The sequence below is a fragment of the Pseudopipra pipra genome, chromosome 13 (assembly GCF_036250125.1).
Source record: "Pseudopipra pipra isolate bDixPip1 chromosome 13, bDixPip1.hap1, whole genome shotgun sequence".
Classification (NCBI taxonomy): domain Eukaryota; kingdom Metazoa; phylum Chordata; class Aves; order Passeriformes; family Pipridae; genus Pseudopipra; species Pseudopipra pipra.
In genome coordinates, this window is record NC_087561.1 from 847697 (window position 1) to 865098 (window position 17402).

The 17402-nt window shown below is 53.8% G+C and overlaps 1 long non-coding RNA gene across 2 annotated transcripts; it reads right to left on the reverse strand.

Annotated features, from left to right (window-relative positions):
• Nucleotides 1–504: 504 nt before the first annotated feature.
• LOC135421185 (uncharacterized) lies at nt 505–7200 on the reverse strand. Of its 2 annotated transcripts, XR_010433885.1 has the most exons (5): nt 7038–7200; nt 4151–4390; nt 3264–3449; nt 2668–2762; nt 505–676 (listed from the first exon to the last, which is right to left on the reverse strand). It is a non-coding gene; the product is annotated as an uncharacterized LOC135421185 (long non-coding RNA). The 2 variants fall into 2 exon arrangements; XR_010433886.1 differs by lacking the exon at nt 3264–3449 and having other exon boundaries at nt 7038–7198.
• Between the last annotated feature and the right edge of the window lie 10202 nt (nt 7201–17402).

Here is a 17402-nt window from a genome sequence, read left to right on the forward strand (position 1 = left end):
CATACATCAGCCAGTGGTTACTGGGGACTTTGAAGGCAGTGGTGACACCTGAGGGTCCCCCGGGGATGCTGCCAGCAGTGTTTGATGGGGAGGGATGAGCCAGGGGGTGTTTGGAGGGCAGCACCCTCCCTGTCCCAATCCTGCCCCGCTGGAGGAGCTCTGAGCCTGGGAGCCCAGCTGGAATGGAGAGGGAAGTGCTGGTGGGGAGCTCGGGGGCTTTCTGGAGCCTCTGGGAGATGCTGTATAAACATCCACAGCCCAGGCCATCTGTCAGGGATCAGTGTAAACACCCCTGAGCAGGAGCAGGGAGCCCCTTTCCCAGGAGCAGGGCTCTGGGGAATGGCAACTCATCTGGGCTCTTCCCCCAGTGCTCACAGGACCACGGGAGCTGCCTGCAGACACCCTGACCCCCCTGATGGATCCACCACTGCAGCACAGCTGGCTGTCCTTGGGATGGCCACAGGGAGCTCAGGCATTCACAGAACCATGGAATCACATGATCTGTATGGCTGGAAAAGGCCTCTGAGATCATAAAGTCCTACCATTCCCCCAGCACTGTCAAGGCCACATCCACACGTTTTTTGAGCACTCCCAGGGATGGCTGTGGTGCAGTCGATTCGGACCATTCGGCCTCTTCACCACCCACCTTCCGCTGCTCCGTTAGTTCAGGATTCCTCTGCAATCAAATATTAAGTTGGGTTCAGTGGAAGTGTGCTCCCTTGTGCCCACTGCCCTGGAGCTGCAGCAGCACCTGGCCACACGCAGGGCTCGGCTCAGCGTCCCCTCCCGCTCTGCTCCCACAGGATCTCACAGCAGTGAGGGCAGGAAAGAGTGAAGGGACCACGTTGGGTGGCTGCAGAGATGGGGACCAGCTGGGCCACCAGGGCAGTGCTGAGGGCTCTGCAGTGTCCTGTGTGCATGTACAGCCAGCCTGGGGATTTAACACCATAAGGACAAGGGCGGATGTTTCGATGGTGGGATTATAATTGTCTACCTGACTTATTGCAAGATTTCCAAGTTTCTGTCCTGATTTGATAAAAATAAGCCCATTGATAAAGACTGGGAGAGGGTTTGTGCTGAGCACGAGGCACACGTACGACCCATTGTGGGGCCCAGGGCCAGCACAGGCAGCTCCCTGCCTCTGCCTGGAGCCTCTCGGCGGGTGGCCACCAGGGAAAGGGTTAATTTAACCAGTTCTCATGGGGTTTTGGAAAGTTCCTTTTTTCCAGGAGGCTGCCTGACGCGCAGTGACAGGGCCCTTTGAGCAGCGCACAAAGGCAGTGCTCTCCCCGTGCCCTCTGCAGCGCTCCCACCCGCCCCAGCGAGCAGCTATAATCTCACTAGCAGCGGCTTTCACTGCTGTCACTTCGAGCCTCCTTCGCCATGTGAGTGCCTCAGATCTCCAGTAACGCAAAAAAGCTAATGAACGAGTAATAAACAAGTGTAGCCGAGCAGAAGGGCTGCACACGGGAACATCTGAGCCAGCCCCACTGCTGGGCCAGGCTGGGAGACACCGCGGCCAAACGGAGCTGTAATTAAAAAAGTCTAATCTTCCTTGGTATCCACAGAGAAAGGGGGGGAGGGCGTGTGTAGAGGTGACAGGGAAGGGAAGTCAGAGTGGAAACACAAATGGAAGGAGAGAGAGAGGAAGAGGAAAGAGCAGAGAGGAGAAGGGAAGGTGGTTGGAGACCGCATGAGGCGGATGGATGGCACAGAGGGAAGGGGTTCTGGGGTACCCATCCCTCCCAGGTTTGCTCCCCTCTCTCCTGAGAGAAGCAGAAGAGCTGGAGGAGCATCCTCCTTGATGAGCTGAGGTGTTCTGGGAGGTGTGTGCAGTGATCCTGCTTTCTGCAATCCCGAGAGCCAGGATCCTGCTGGGAGCTCCAGGGTGGCCCTGCCACGGGGGCAGAGTTCCTGCTCCATCGCTTCTCCCTCTGCTACCTCCCCAGCCCCAGGCTATTCCAGGCTGGCTCTGCCATGGGGCACAGCTCCCTGGCCCATCTCTTCTCCCCTGCTCCCTCCCCATCCCAGGGGAATCCTGGCCCGTGGATGCCACTACGTCAGCACAGCCCATGGGCAGCAGGGACCTGGTTCTCTGGGCTCTGGCTCCTTGTCCTGCTGAGCAGATTGCCACTGGGGACCTGTGCTGCTGGTGGCATGAGGAGCCACTGCAACCATTCATATTTTCCCCCATCTCATTAAAAAGAAAGGGAAGAAATGTTTCTTTTTAGGTAAAAATAAATAAGGAAAAGAAAAGCCAAGGCCTGTTAAAGTCATGGCTATTAATCTCCTACTCATCAGAGTGTTCGGGGACCAAGGACTGGCACAGACCTCAGGGTTAAATTGCTGTCACTGAGCCAGGCTCTGTCCCTCAGCTGTCCTCAAAATGCCCATTTTGTCTGGCACAGAAGGAACAGCTGAGGCTGTGCAGCCTTCACCAGCTGCTCTGCACTCCAGGCATCGAGCTGCACCCCAAAGCAGTGTGAGGAAGCCCCAAATCCACCTGGTACACTCTAGAAATGCTGAATTAATGTTTCTTAAGATAGCAGCTCCAACCACTGGCAGTTACCCCATCATTTTCCTTTGTGCCAATATTAAAACTCCTGTCCAGAGCAGTGTGACAGAGTGAAACTCCAGGAGACGTTATGAGGAATGACAACCTCATACCTTGGGATAGAGTCACAGGTCACCATTTTGTCCTCCTAATTTCCAGAGTTTAAAGAAAATAATCGCAGCCCTCTTGTTCCCTCTGGTTAAAAGTCCTAAGAGCAGTAAATTAACAGCATCAAAGACAGGGAAAAAAACCAGCCCTACATAAAAGCAAGTGGTCAATTTGGAGCCCTGGGAGGAGAGCCCAGGGCTGATCCAGCAGGGCCCAGTGCCTGAAATGTCTCTGGTGTTCCTTTGAAGAAAATCATTGAAGTCAATGGACTCACTTAAGTGCTGGAAATGAGATGTATGATTAAGCCCCTTGCTGAAGGGAGGCCTCAAAAGTTAAATTGTCTCATAAGCACAGCAGTGAAACAGTCTTGAGGATGGGGAACATTCTCTGCCCCATTGCATAGAGCCCTGCTGTGTGTTTTGGGGGGCAGCCTGGGGAAAGCTTTGCCCCCCAGCTCCAGCCCCCCAGAGCCCACAGCCTTTTGCTGCCCACGCCAGGAGGGCACTGTCCCTTCTCGCCTCTTTTCCCGTTTTCTCCCTAACTGACAACTTTTAGAACCCCACACTGTCATCAGGAGCAATTTTAGGATGTATTCTCTCACCTGGAAGTACTGCCCCTCTTGCCTGGCAGTGTCCTGCACATCTGTCCAACAGCTGCCAGAGAGGAGGGGGAATGGCAGAGGTGCAGTGGCTGTTTACAGAGTGGGTTAATAAACTCAGCTCAGGGCAGGAGCAGGAGTGGGTTCCTGTGAGCTCCGTTATTTGAACCTGGAAACATCTATCAGAGCCTCAAACAAAAGGAGACAAAAGTATATTGCATTTGGTATTTCTTCTCCAGATTGATTTATCACTGTCACTCCTGCTCCTTCCTTCCCTCTGCATTCCTGTCTCCTGATAATGCTGTAATATCTTTTATTACAGGACATTATATAATGCAGTCTATCGCTGTGAATATTGTTATTCCAAGACCAGACTTCTTTATTCAGACCCAATTCTGCAATCAGTGGAATCTCCTGCTCTGGCTTTGAGGCAGAGCCCTGCAGAGACATCTGCACTTTGTCCATGAAGGAGAAGGAAAAGCCTCATGGTTTAAGAGGTCCTAATCTGAGGATTAGTCTGACCAAGCTGCCTTACAAACTCTGCAGGTGCCCCCAGAAAGGAACAGCAAATGGCAATGTTTCTACTGAAAGCGGATTTTTAGGTGGGTTCTGGAATTTGTTGTTTTTTCCTTGGTGTCTGTGGTGGCTCTTGGACACGGGCACCCCAGGACAGTGTCTGTGGCCACAGTGGCTGGAGGAGCTGGTGACCCTCTGGGAATGCCCTGCTCTGGTGGGAGCTGTGGCTGTGGTGGGTGGAATTGTGGGCACATAAACCTGCCCCTTCATCCCTGGGCTCTGCTCAGGGGTGTATTTAGCCCAAAATTAGATACTCCAACCTTTCAATTTACAGAGTAACAATAGGCTGAGTGACATTTCCTTGAAGTACTGACCCACTGAGGAGTGTGTCCGTCTGCAGCCCAGCCTGGAGAGTGAGGAAAGCTCCCTGTGCCATGCTCCAGTAAACCACTGACATCCCCTTAATGGTGCTATTCCAGGCTGGAGCCCTGAGGAGTCAGGCAGGACATCACTTGGGGTTCTCACTGAATATCTCACACTATTGGCAGCTCCTCACTGTGCTGCCCTGGGTCTCAGGGCTGGTCGCCTTGCCAGTAGGAGCTTAAAAAACCCTCCTGAGGAGAAAAACAAGCCAAAAAGGAACATGCAATAATGTCTAATTCCTGGTGTTTGGGTATTTATAGTCCCAGTCTGACCAGCTGGCTTCCAAGCATTGCAGGTTTTGATCATTGTCAAGGGGGGATGGCTTCAAACTGACAGAGAGATTTAGATGAGATGTTGGGAAGAAATTCCTCCCTGTGAGGGTGGGGAGGCCCTGGCACAGGTTGCCCAGAGAAGCTGTGGCTGCCCCATCCCTGGAAGTGCTCAAGACCAGGTTGGATGGGACTTGGAGCAACCTGGGGTAGTGGAAGGTGTCCCTGCCCATGGCAGGGGGTAGAATGAAATGAGATTTAAGGTGCTTCCCAACCCAAACCATTCTGGGATTTTGTGGTTTACTTTTCCTCTTTTAACTGGAACAGTCTAGGCTGATACTTGTGAATCATTATGGCACAACTTCCTAGGAAAGTGATGTTTCCCTGGTGTACCAGGACAATAAAAGCAGAATTACACCTTGTTCCTTTGCTGGAGGCAGCACACAGAGCCCTCCTCTGCTACTTTGGTCCCAAGCATTGTCTATGGTTCCCCAGTGCCACAGCCACTGAATATCATTCCAGTGGTGGGTATTGGATGCTTCAGTGGTGGATGCACAGGGATAACATTTTTGGGGGATTCTATTTGAAGTCTGCATACCCTTCTGAAGTCACCATGGATGGTAAATGGTCAGAAAGGCTGATACTGAGGAAGGACTGGCCAGTCCCAACATAATTCATGGCCAGGAGGCAGGGCAGTAGCCAAAGGTATTAGGAGGTTTCCAGAAGGGATTAGGCATCTTCTTTGAAGGCAGGTCCAAGAGGGGTGATTAAGCAACTCCAGAAGTATAAACTATGGCCCAGCAGAACGTGGGAGGATACACAGGGAATAAAATCCCCCTGTACGTGACTCATTTCTTGCGCTCTTCCCTGAGAAAGCCCATCTGGCTGGGGCTGGAGCATCCCAAGCTCTGCATGTGCTTTGTTTGGGGCCTGTATTTTTGTGTAGCAGCTGAAATATCAGCAAAGGGTCCTTGGTGGGGGGCAGGAGGGCTCTGTCAGGGACATAAGGGGGTGGGTGAGCTCTGACAACCCGGGCAGTGCCCGGGGAGCCCGAGCATCGCTGCAGAGGGGACAGGGCACTGCAGGGGACCAGGGTGGGTGGGGACGTGGCAGCAGCAGCTCTCCCTGCTCACTGTGCCCGCCTCAAATGCAGCGTGGCCAACTCTGTGGTGGCTCCTGGGCGCTGCCTGCCCTGTCCCAGTTTGGCACTGGCAGGGCTCTGGTGTGCGGCCGTGAGACCAGGGGTTAACATTCTGTGGAACCCTGGTTAGGGGCACCAGAGGAAGGAGGTTCTCGAGTGTCAACAAAAAAATTATCCTGTGCAAATAAACAGCAGAGATGGATGATCCCGTGCTGTTTGTGCAGGGAATTGCTGGAATGCCTGCTCGCTGTGCTGCTGTTCCACAGGGGGCTGTCTCCAGCCCGTCCCGCCGTGTGCCTTGGGCTCAGGGAAGGATCTGCCTCCGGGTCACCTTCCCAGGCTGGTGTGTGCACACTGGCCACGTGCTGAGGCAGCTGGGGAGGGTTCGGTCCTTCGTGCTGTGCACGTACCCATGGGTGCGTGGTGAACAGCACAACACAGACCTCCACCATCCCTGCTTCCCTGCCTGCTGCCTTCAGCCTTCCTTAAATCCTTTTTCTAGGAATAAAGGCTTAGATCAGAGTGAGGTTGAGCCAGGATGGACGAAGACATACAAGAGATAAAGAGATAAATACAAGTGTAATCTGGATCCTCCCCAAGCAGAGGATCTCCAAGCACTTCCCAGGCAGTCATTCATCACTGCAGTGTCAGGAGAAGGTTGGTGGTGGCATCCACGGCTTTGCCAGAGGGCACATCAGACCTGGAGCTCAGGGAGGTCCAGCCTCTGCATTTGGGGAGGGTTTGGTGGTGGTGGGATGCCTGGGTGGTGTGGGAGAGCTGAGTCTCTGTGTCCCACACCAGGGGAATCCCACACCATGAGGTTCCCATGCCATGATGATCCATGCCATGAGGTTCCCATGCCATGATGCCCTCACCTTCTCTTAGTCATCCTGTTCCTGGTTCCCACCCTCCTCTCCTCCAGGCAGAGAGCATTTTACCCGTGCAGCAGCTCCAGGCTCCCCCGCAAGGAAAACCTCTCTCCCTGGACATCTCCCTGCATGCCTTCACAGCCACTTGGTATTGATCTGTCCTGGAACCAGGGCTGGATTCCAGCCTGCTTTAGGCTCCAGGTTGGAATGTGCAGCCGGAGCTGAGCTGGGGCAGGTGGCAGGGGGGACATGTATCACCGGGTCCATTGCTCTCTGCAGCTGGGGAGTGTTTGATGGGGCACAGAACATTTAAAGGGGTACAGAGGTGTTTTAAGGCACACAGAGAGTGGGTCTGGGCCCCAGTTCTGGTGTGACACACCCAGGCCAGCAGCACATGTGTCCCCAGAGACTCCTGTGTGTCCACACGGCCCAGCACACGCGTGTCCTGGAGGAGCCTGTTGGCCCAGGGAGGAGCAGATCTTCTGGGTCCTTGGCTTTAATACCCTCTGGATTAGTATCTAGAAAGTCCACATTTATGGGAACCCAAATATTCACCCACCTGCACATGTGGCAAATGACAGGCGAGCAAACATGGGGCTGTGCTGGGCTGGCAGGGCCAGCGAGGCAAGGGCAGAGCCGTGGAGCTGCAGAGGAGCAGGAAAGCAGCCCCAGCTCGTTTGTTTTTTGTGACATCATGGCCTCCTCTGGCTTTTTTCACAGTTTTCCTCTGTTGTATTTAATAGACTTAATGGATCACACAGCACTATAACAACAACAGAGCTTCAATGTTTTTATTAAAGCCATCTACAAAAATCCCTCTGTGCTCGAGCTTTCCTGCGGGTTGACTCTGCTGAGATGCTGTTTCCATTAAGGACAATTGCAGAGAATAAAGAAGGAATGAACAAACAAATGTAAAAAGGGAAGGGGAGGGAGCTGTGGAGCAGAGCAGGCTGCTGCTGGAAAGGCAGTGATGCTGGCCGTGTCCCCCTGCCCATGTCTGAGTGGGGCTCCTGCCACCAGCCTGGCTTGGAGGGGCAGCACCAAGGCCTCCTGGCAGAGCCAGAGGGGTTTGGTGAGCAGTGATGGCAGCACTGCTGCCTCGACCTCCCAGGGAGATCCCAGGGGGGAAACGCTGGTGTCACACTTGCCAGGTGTGAGTTATTTGCTGTCTCCATTAGGGCTGTGAGTGATGTGGAGGGAAGGAGCTCTCCCTGCGTGGGGTGATGGATGTCACCACCCAGCCACTGCCAGGTTGCTGGGGATCAAACATTTTTATCTGCAGGGCTGCCAGGCGTGGAGCAGGTTGCTGAGCTGATGTGCTGGTGCCACCAGAAATAGGGGAGCCATGGGCTTTGGTTGGCAGGGTGGGGTTACATCCCTTTGCTCACGTGCTGAGGTGGAGCACGAACACCAGGAAAAGTACCTCTCCAGCCCTGGGGCAGCATCCATGTGGGACCTGCTACTGCTTCAGCATGGCAGGGGGACTGGAGCAGGGAATTTCACAGCCATTGGAGACCCTCTTCTCTTCACTGTGACATGAACCATAACCAGGGAGATCCACCAGACCAGAAAAAGGGGAGATATGTCCAGCCCTAGAACGAGATCCCCAGTGTACAGCTGGGCTCTGGAGCGGCTGGAAGAGGCTCTGAGCCTGTACATGCCTGGTACTGTTGGACCAGCATCTTTGCCACTGAGCTGGAAGCAGCCAGGTTTGTCCAGCACATCCCATCCCAATCTCCTGCTGACACCTGACCTAGTCCCTCTGCCTGGTCCAGCAGATGCTCCCAGTGTTGCAGGAGCCATGGTCTCAGCAAAGTGTGTGAGGCAGTTTGTGCTCACCCTCTGCCTGGCAGGGACAACACTCTCCTCTGTCTGCCAAAAGACTCTCAGCTTTCCCTCTGCTGCTTTGATCCTTTTTCTTTCCCAAAACTGACACTTGGGCTTTTCATTTTGTGGATGCTCAGAGTTTCAAAAGGTCTGGAGAAGCTCTTCTGTCTCGGCAGGACCCTGGCACTCTCCTCTGGCCTCAGCTGTCATCAGCCCCCTGCCCGCTGTCCCAGCCCGGACATGGCACTCTCCTGCCCCATGGATGGGGAAAATGAGGAACAGCCTGGAATTCCTTTGAAGGGGAGATGTCAGTTTTTAACTGGAGCTTTGAACCTGCCTCTCAAATCCCAGGGAACCTGACCCAGCCAATCCCATCAGTCAGCACCCACAACTCCAGCTCTAAGTTTACTCTTCCGTCTGTGCCACCATCCCAAGGAGCACGATGATAGATGAATTCTGTCAGTCCTGCAGGTGTTTTGGCTGTGAGAGTAGCCTGGTCACCCAGGGTCCACCACAGGACATTAGATGTTGTGATCTCTGTGTGGCAGGAAGGGAACCACACAAACACCATGGGTAGGTTGTTGCTTGACGAGCCGGTCACTCCTGTACTCCGGAGCTGTTGGAGACACCCGGCACATGAGCCCCTTGGGACACAAAAGTGCTGAGCAGGAGCAGCTCATCTCTGTGCCACCCCAGGTGGCAGGTTTTTGGAGCCCAACCTTGAAGCACGTGCTGCAGGTTGGTGTCTGGGTTTTTGTTTTCCCAAGGACTCTCTTTCTGTGTTGCCATGTGCCTGTGCTCCTTTGTGTGTGCCCTCAGACACCGAGCAGTTCCTGCAGGGTTTGACAGACACGGGCAGAGCTCTCTGATTTATGCCACTCTGACACTTGCTTGGCTGTAACACCTAGAGAAGCCCCTCGTACCTGCCCTGCCAGAGCTGCTCACTCAGCCCTAAATCCAGAGACTGCTCTCGCCTCCCCTCTCCTCTAACAGATCCCAGAGCATTCCCATTTGTCCGTAGCCAGCCTGCTGTTCCCCGTAATGCGCTAAGCTCCCCGACATGATGTTTAGCACATGTTCCTTGCTCTGCCCCCCCGCTCAAAGGCGGCCTTATAGTTTGCAAATGGGATGAAACCACTGTGCGGCCCCGCGCCTTGGCTGCGCTCCCGCCCCGCGCCGCGGCTGCCAGAACCTTCCACGCACCTTCCAAGTCATTATGTGTATTCAAAACCCTGCCAGAAGGGCTGGGAGGATAAAAGAAAGGAGAAAAAATAAAGCAGAACAAAAAGAACCCCTAATGCACGTGAAGGAGCGGCAGAGTAAGCGAGGCATGTCCTCTGTGGAGCACTGCCCGCGCTCACCACGCAGCCTGCTCGATGTGGGGCTCCTCCTACGTTGGCCTTCTGGGGAACAAAAGACGTGCTTGCCCGGGGAGGAGAGCTCCATCCCCCCGTGGGTTTGTCTGGGATGGCTGCCACCATCAACAAACCCAAATCAGTGCTGAGGAGCTCAGAGGGATGTGTTGGGGCAGGATGGGAAATGTGGAGATGTGGGCTCGGCCCCGGCACAGACACTGGGACCTGTATCGTGGGGATCAGAAAACACCTCAGAAGAGCTAATGAGTGTGGATACAAAGAGCTGTGGTTGTCTGTGTAAACAGGGAACCGCAGCCAGGAGAGAGGATCAAAGCCGGGATATTCACCAAAGCCACAGACCTCGGCACTGGGCTGAAGGAAAGCACTGGGACCTGCCCCGGGCTGTCGGCGAGCACACGGGCAGCTCTGAGGGGTGGGACACAGGGACATGGACATCCCCCTCCCAGCTCCTCTCATGGTTACTGAGGTGGCAGCTGTGCATGTGCTGCCCCCGGGCACTGCAGCAGAGCTGCTCAGGGGCAGAGCCAGCGCAGGGCACAGGAGGTACCGAGGCATCTGCGAGCGTCATCAGCCTCCCGTGATGTGACACAGGAGGGGGGAGAAGGTGAGATGAGCTGTGAGGAAAAGGACACCTGGAGAGAGGAGATCACCAGCAGACAGGGCTTCCACGCTTCTGTCCATGTAACCAGCCCTCTGAAACGACTGGTTGGTGTTTTCCCGAATCCCACCATCAGGAGAGGCTGTGTGCTCACCAGGGAGCTCGGCTCCTGCTCTCGCAGCCAAGGGAACAGGGAATATCTCTGCCCATATTGGCACCTCCCTCTCCTTTTGTTTCTTTACTCCCTCCTTTTCAGTTCTGGCTGGGCTGGATGTGGGATTTCGGGAAGCAGTCCTTCAGGAAGCAGTCCTTCACTGCGCAGGGAAACCACTTCCCAGCGTGGGCTGCCCTGCTAAACTCAGGAGTGGTGTTTGCTGGCACTGCCCGTGGCTGTGGGTCAGCAGCTCCTGGAGCTGTCCTGATGCTCCCACCCCAGCTGCCGGACACCAGTGGCCCCCAGGCACCCTTTGCTGGAGGTCCTGGACTTCTCCCAGTGACCTGGAGCTGTTTGCCATGTTCCTGCAGAAGACCTACATTTTAATGCCAACTGAGCAGCTGTACAAATGTTTCGTGACATTTCGGAGACAGAATGGATCGTGCTGCTCAAACCTCCTCTTTCCGAGCGCATTCAAATCGTACCTTTTCAGCTTAGGGAACTGTGTTTGCTTTAAAGGGTTTATGATAATCTCCAGCAGAGGCCATCAGACAGACAGCCTGCCTCAGTCCTCCCATCCCAGGACATCCTGCAGCCAGTGCTCTCTTTTTCTCTGCGGGGTGGCCTCCTCCATGCCCACACTCCTCTGCATTCAGAGCTTCCCAGGGGCTTCAAACTCTTCCCAATCCCGGAGCAGCTCTTCTGGTTATGAACAGCCCTTTCTCGACGCACACGAGCCTCCGCAGTGTGAGCCTGGCCCACGGGCTCTGGGCTACCTGAAAAAGAACAGCTAAAACCATCATCAAATTTGTTAATTGGCATGAACTGCAAAACTTCTCTGCAGAGATTCTACCATCTTATTTAATGAGACTATTCCCTCGGCCTCAAGGTTTAAGGGAAAGACCCCAGACATCTAATGAGCTTCACGAAAGGCTGGTGAGTTAATAGAGCTCAGTGTGTCAAAAGGAAAAATTAGTTTTAGAATCAAGTTTTCTACAGTAAAAAAGATGATTTGAGCTGTAGAAATGATCACGTGGGCCCAGTACACCCAGAAGAACCAGCCACAATGTCCCCTGTGTGAGGGAGATGTACCACAGAACTGGCACAGGTCGCCCATGGAAGCTGTGGCTGCCCCATCCCTGGAAGTCCAAGGCCAGGTTGGATGGGGCTTGGAGCAACCTGGGATAGTGGAAAGGATAGCCCATGGCAAGGGGTGGGACTGGATGGGCTTTAAGATCCCTTCCAACCCAAACCACTCTGTGATTCCATGATTGCAGTATAAGAGTGCTCTTGTTGTAGCAAAACCGCTGCTGTCACCGCTGGCTCCTCAGCTGGGAAAGCAAAGTCAATATTTCGGTGTTTATCAGCCCTTTTTCTGTGCTTCAGAGCTTGAGGGGAGAATACTTTTTCATAATTGCACTTCATAACATGAGGTTCTCTCTTACATACGGTCTGGGCTAAAAGGCAGACTCCCTTCCTGCCCTGTCCCACACAATAATTTCCAATTAGTGAGAAATCTCCCTTCACCGCTGGCCTCTGCTTGTTTAGAAACAAACAGTGCCTCACTGCTGATAAGGATTTAAAAACAGCTAAACAGCGGTTGCATTTTGCATGAGAACTACAAATTAAGTGCACTACGTGCCTTCATAAAAGAGGCACAGACTGATCAAAATTTCCTTCCAGATCCGTGCAGGCACGAGGACTGATGTGGCTGGATGATGAGGCCGTTAAAGCCAGAGTGGGTTTCCCTCCCTTCTGGCAAGCACCGGCTTATTTTTTACCCCGAATCCTCACAGTTCATTTTTTAAACCTCTTGAGCAACTTCTCTGTCAGTATCTGTGTTTGGAGACTCCCATCCATCACGGCTAATTGTGGGCTGCCAGCACCCAGAGAGGATTGTGCAGCGAGCTGGTGTTCCGGTCTGGTGGATGGCATGAGGGGAATGGCTGGGGCTGGGCTGGCATTTATCATCTGCAAGGAGAGTTGGCTTAAAAAAACAGAAAGGCAGGGTTTGGGTGGGTGAAACCAAGTCAAGGGCCCACACAACACGTCTGCAAAGTCCTGTGAGGGGAAGGGAGACCCTTTCCCTTCTTTCCCCTCAGCCTGGGAAGCAGTGGGGTTCAGCAGTGGGACAGCAGCTGGTCTGCAAACACGTTCCTAGGGAGCCCTGAGTGCTGTGGGAATGGTGCAGGAGGTGTGCTAGAAAGGATAAAGCATCTTTTACTGGTGGATGGGAATCACACGGGCCGGAATCCTGCTGAGGAATCCAGGCCTGGGGCTGTGCTGGGATAGAGGGACTGGGAAAGAGGCATCTGGAGTCAGAATGATGAAGCCCTGGGCAGTCCCCAGGCTGCCTCGTGGTCTCTCGTGATTCCCTGACAGAAGCATTAAAGCCTTTGGTGTTTTGGGATATTTTCCCTCCCCCTACTTCAGTATATCACCTTCCCAGCCTTTATATCACCTTCCCAACACCATTTCACAGAAACACAGCCTTTCTGCAGGAAGAAATTATTTCCAGTTAAGTTTTCTTTGGAAGGAAGAAAAAACCATTTTGGTATGTTGGCCAAAATGGAGGATTCTGACTTTTTTTTTTTTTTAAATATATATTAATATATACATATGGTTTGGTGACTTTTAACTTCAAAGTACTTGCCAAAATCAATCAAGAACAGGATAGGAAGCAAAACTCATGGGGTCCCCACCTGTCCATCAAAAGAGTCACAGGGATGAGCCCCCAGGCCCTGCAGCTGGGACAAGGAAGGTTTATCAGTGGTTACACAGGAAGTGGTTTCACCTCGTGCTTAAGGACCACTGTGTTCAGCTGGGTTTTCCATCACTGACCTGTCCATGGCATCAGCAGCATCACCCCAGCCCTGTATTCCATCCAAACTCATCCCTGCATCCCTGGCTGGGACTGTTCCTGGTGCTCAACCACCCAGCCCAGGTTGGCTCTCCCCATCCGAGGCAGGTGTTGGGATTCATGGCACTTCCATGGGAATGAAGAGGTTTCTCCCATCGGGTCTGGAGCACATCGCTCACAGCAGAGGTACCTCCTCCTCTGGGGTGGGCAGGAGGAGCAGTGCCCAGAGCCAGGCTGCCCCCAAACAGCTGAGCACGAGACACAGCTGGGCAGGGTGGGAGGGGAGAGCCCCAAACCATGCCAGAAAATCCAGGGTGCAGGAAAAAAAAGCAAAACCCACAAACCTGAAAGGCAAGGGTGTGGAAAAAGAGAGTTACCAGGAGATTTTGAAATACAAAGCCAGAGCCAGCCCAGAAGGAATGTACACAGAATGCATGAAAATCTCTTCTCCTCCTCTGACAAAGAGCATTTTCCACAGGCTGAGCCCCAGCGCTCGTGCCTGTGCCTTCCCTCTCTTGTGGCCAGGGGGAGGAGGCCGAGGGCAGGGCTGCAGGCGTGCCAGCCATTGATGTCTTCTCCAAAGGCGCCACGAGCTTTCTGTGCTGCTGAAAACCCGAATCAAATTTCAGAGGTTCACCCAGTGCATCCTCAGTCAAAGGGAAAACAAAAGCAGAGCCCCCGGGAGGACCCGACACGCAGGCTCGGCTCCCCCAGAGCAGCTCATCCCTGTGCTCCCCCCCGGGGGCATTCCTGGGCTGCTCATGGCAAGGGCTGGTCCCAGAGGTTCACCCCGGGGGCAGAGCTGGTGCTCGTGGCAGGGATGGTGAAATCCCCACAGCCACAGCCCGGGGAAGGTGACAGCCAGAGGTGTCACTTCTGTCCAAAGAGTAAAACCTGCCCTCTGATCCCACAGCGAACACCAGGCACCTCATGCCCCTTGAGAACACCAAAACTCCTCATTTCTACCTATTTCTCCACGTCTGAGGGCACCTGGCAGTCTGTGCAATGGCTGGTGAGAAACCAGGAGTAAACTGTGCTTGGAAAAGGCTCTTCTGCAGCTGCTTGTTCCCTAAGCTATCTTTGTGTTCTTGATGGGAAGTAATTCTGTCCTTATGCCACAAGAGAGGGAGATTTCTGAGCTGTTCACTGATTTACCTTCTTGTGAGACCAGTCCTGGTGCCATGTCAGGGACAGCAAGAGCCACTTCCCCCTGTGAGCCCATCTGGTGCCTCCTCAAATCCCTGGACAGGCTGTTTCCAGTCTCCATCATGTCCTCCAATGGGGGAATTTTACCTTCAAAGTTTAAGGTTACAGAGAAAAAACCCATCCTGGATATTTTGGGGTCTGCAAGCTGAGTGATTTGCAGCTGAGGATCTCCCAGTATGACCTGGGGGTGCCACGGCTCACCCAGCCCTGTCTGGGCACCCCAAAGGTGTCTCCCAGTTGGGCTCAGGGTGAGTGCCAGCAAGCAAAGTTTGGGGAAGTGAGGTTGTTAATTATGGATTGCTGCAAAACTTTGGCACATGGGAACTCCAGCAGGCCCTGGTGGTTTATTGGGTTGAGCTCTCTGGGTGCTGCACCACCCCTAAACTAATCAGCTGTTTTCTCCTATTTGGTTGTTCCCTGTCCCTTGTGCCTGTGCCATGGTCCCAGCACCCATCTGGGTTCTCTGCCCCCCACTGTGGTGCTTTCACTCCCCACCTCACCTCTGCAAAGGAAAACCCAAACTACACCACCCCAGGCAGGCCACAACCCTGGATGACATGTCATTCTAAGCAGCATTATGAGTTGACAACAATCCTAATCCATTTCCTTGGTGCCAAACTTCCAGCATCTCCCTCCCTTAAAATTCCCTGAAGGCCACTCACAGGCATGGAGCTGATGCCATCTCCCCATTGTCTGACCACAGCAAAGACTTAAAAGCTGTTATGAAACATTCCAGCAAAAAAAAGAACATTATTAAGAGCGAGATGATAAAGACTTGCAGGTTTCAAAGGCAGGAGACATGAATGATTCCTTTTCCTAAAGAATTAAGCCCAATGAAAATGCAATATCTCCTTCAGAAGCAAGAGCTCCCTCTCAGCCAAAAGGAGGACAGAGAATGGCACATGCTCCAAATGGTTCTGAGGGATCAGGAGAATGTTACCCACAGCCCTGCACAGAGGGGCTGCGCTGGATCCCCTTGATCCTCTGCTCTGACTGGCACTGTGAAGGGAGCCTGATGGATTTTTGTTTGCCAGAAGGCCATTAGTATAAAAGGAAAATCCCAGTTAGTAGGATTATGAATTTCCAAATGTAGATATATTGGCACAGGCCGGGGGGGCAGTGCTGATTTTTAATGATTTTGTTGAGTTACTGCTCCCTCCCTGTGCTTCCTCTGGGTGCAGGGAGGAGATGCCCAGAGGAAGGTGGAGCAGGGACTTCTCTTCCCAGACCATCCATGCCATTACCACAGGGCACTGGCCAGGTCTCACCTCCCTGCAGCTGCATCCCCCGTGGGAAGCTCACACAGAGGAACAGCTCAGCTGTGGGCAACCACACCCTGCGACAGGCCACCTCGGAGAAGGGGGGTGGGTTTGTCTTCTCCTGTCTCAGGGTGATAGCCTGACATCTTAGAGCCCCTTCCAGTGCCTAAAGGGGCTCCAGGAGAGCTGGAGAGGGACATGGACAAGGGCCTGGAGCGACAGGGCAAGGGGTGATGGCTTCCCACTGCCAGAGGGCAGGGTGAGATGGGATATCGGGAGGAAATCCTTCCCTGTGAGGGTGGGGAGGCCCTGGCACAGGTTGCCCACAGAAGCTGTGGCTGCCCCATCCCTGGAAGTGCTCAAGACCAGGTTGGATGGGACTTGGAGCAATCTGGGGTAGTGGAAGGTGTCCCTGCCCATGGCAGGGGGTGGAACGAGATGAGGTCTCAGACCCCTAAAAACCCAAACCATCCTGTGATCCTGTGATTCCATGAATGTCATCTGAGCAGCCACAGAGTGAGCAGGGCCTCAGCCCCCTGCCAGCACCCACAGCCTCTGCCTGGAGCTGCACAGAGCCTGGGGCAGAGCCTGGGTGGGCTGGGTGATGCTCAGAGCTGGGGCAGCCAGGTGAGGCAGGACCACGTGCTCCACATCCTGAGGAACATACACAGCACACACTGAGCTCCTAAGGACAAAACCTGTTGCCTGGGAGCCAGAGTTCCACCTGCAGGCTCTGATGGATGTAAAGTGTTTAAGTGAGAGCGTGGCAGCCGCAGCACAGCCAGCCAGCCCAGCACTCCTCCATCTACTTCATTGATTTATTCCCTTCTCTCCCGTCCCTAATGCTCCGCTCAGCTCGACGTGGCTCAATGCAGCACAAATTAACAGAGCCCACAAAAGCCCTCCGAAGCCATTCCCCTGATTAACAGGTTGGTAGTGCTGAAAGATGTCTTCATTTTAATAACCTGGCACTGAATGGATGGCAGCCACGGAGCTGAATGCACGTCATTCCCCAAAGGGAGGAGTGGCGTGGATTTTTATGTGCTGTAGAATTGCCAAAGATCAGAACAAATGACTCAAGAATCAAAAAGGGGAAAGAGGAAAGTTGGGGAGAGAAGGACAAAATGCTGCAGGACTTGCTGGTGACTTGTTGGTGGGCAATGATGGCCCTGAGCATGACCTGCCAGGGCTCTGTGCATCCCTCTGTGCTGTGCAGGTCTGAGCTCTGGCCCAGGGCTGGCTCAGGGACTTTGGTGGCTGCAGCTCCTTTTGTCCCTCTTTAAGAACTGAGGCATTCATTGGCAGACAGGGCAGTGACACATGTGTCCCATAGAATCGTTAAACAGGAAGGTTGGAAAAGACCTCCAAGATCACCAAATCCAACCCTTGTGCAGCCCCAGGACACACACAGTTAATTTTTGCCACGTTGTTGGAGTTTTCTTTTCCTTCCTGGCCGTGGTGGAATTGCCAGTGCTGGAGGGAACCCTGAGCCCTTGTGTGGAACCTGAGGCAGTGGCAGCAGTCCTGCCCGAAGGCTCCCGGCTCCCACCCAGGGGGCTGGTCCTCAGCCGGACCCCGAGTGCCATCCAGGCTGTGAGCAGAGCAAGGGGGGAGCAGCGGGGGGGAAGTGGCACGTGGCTGATT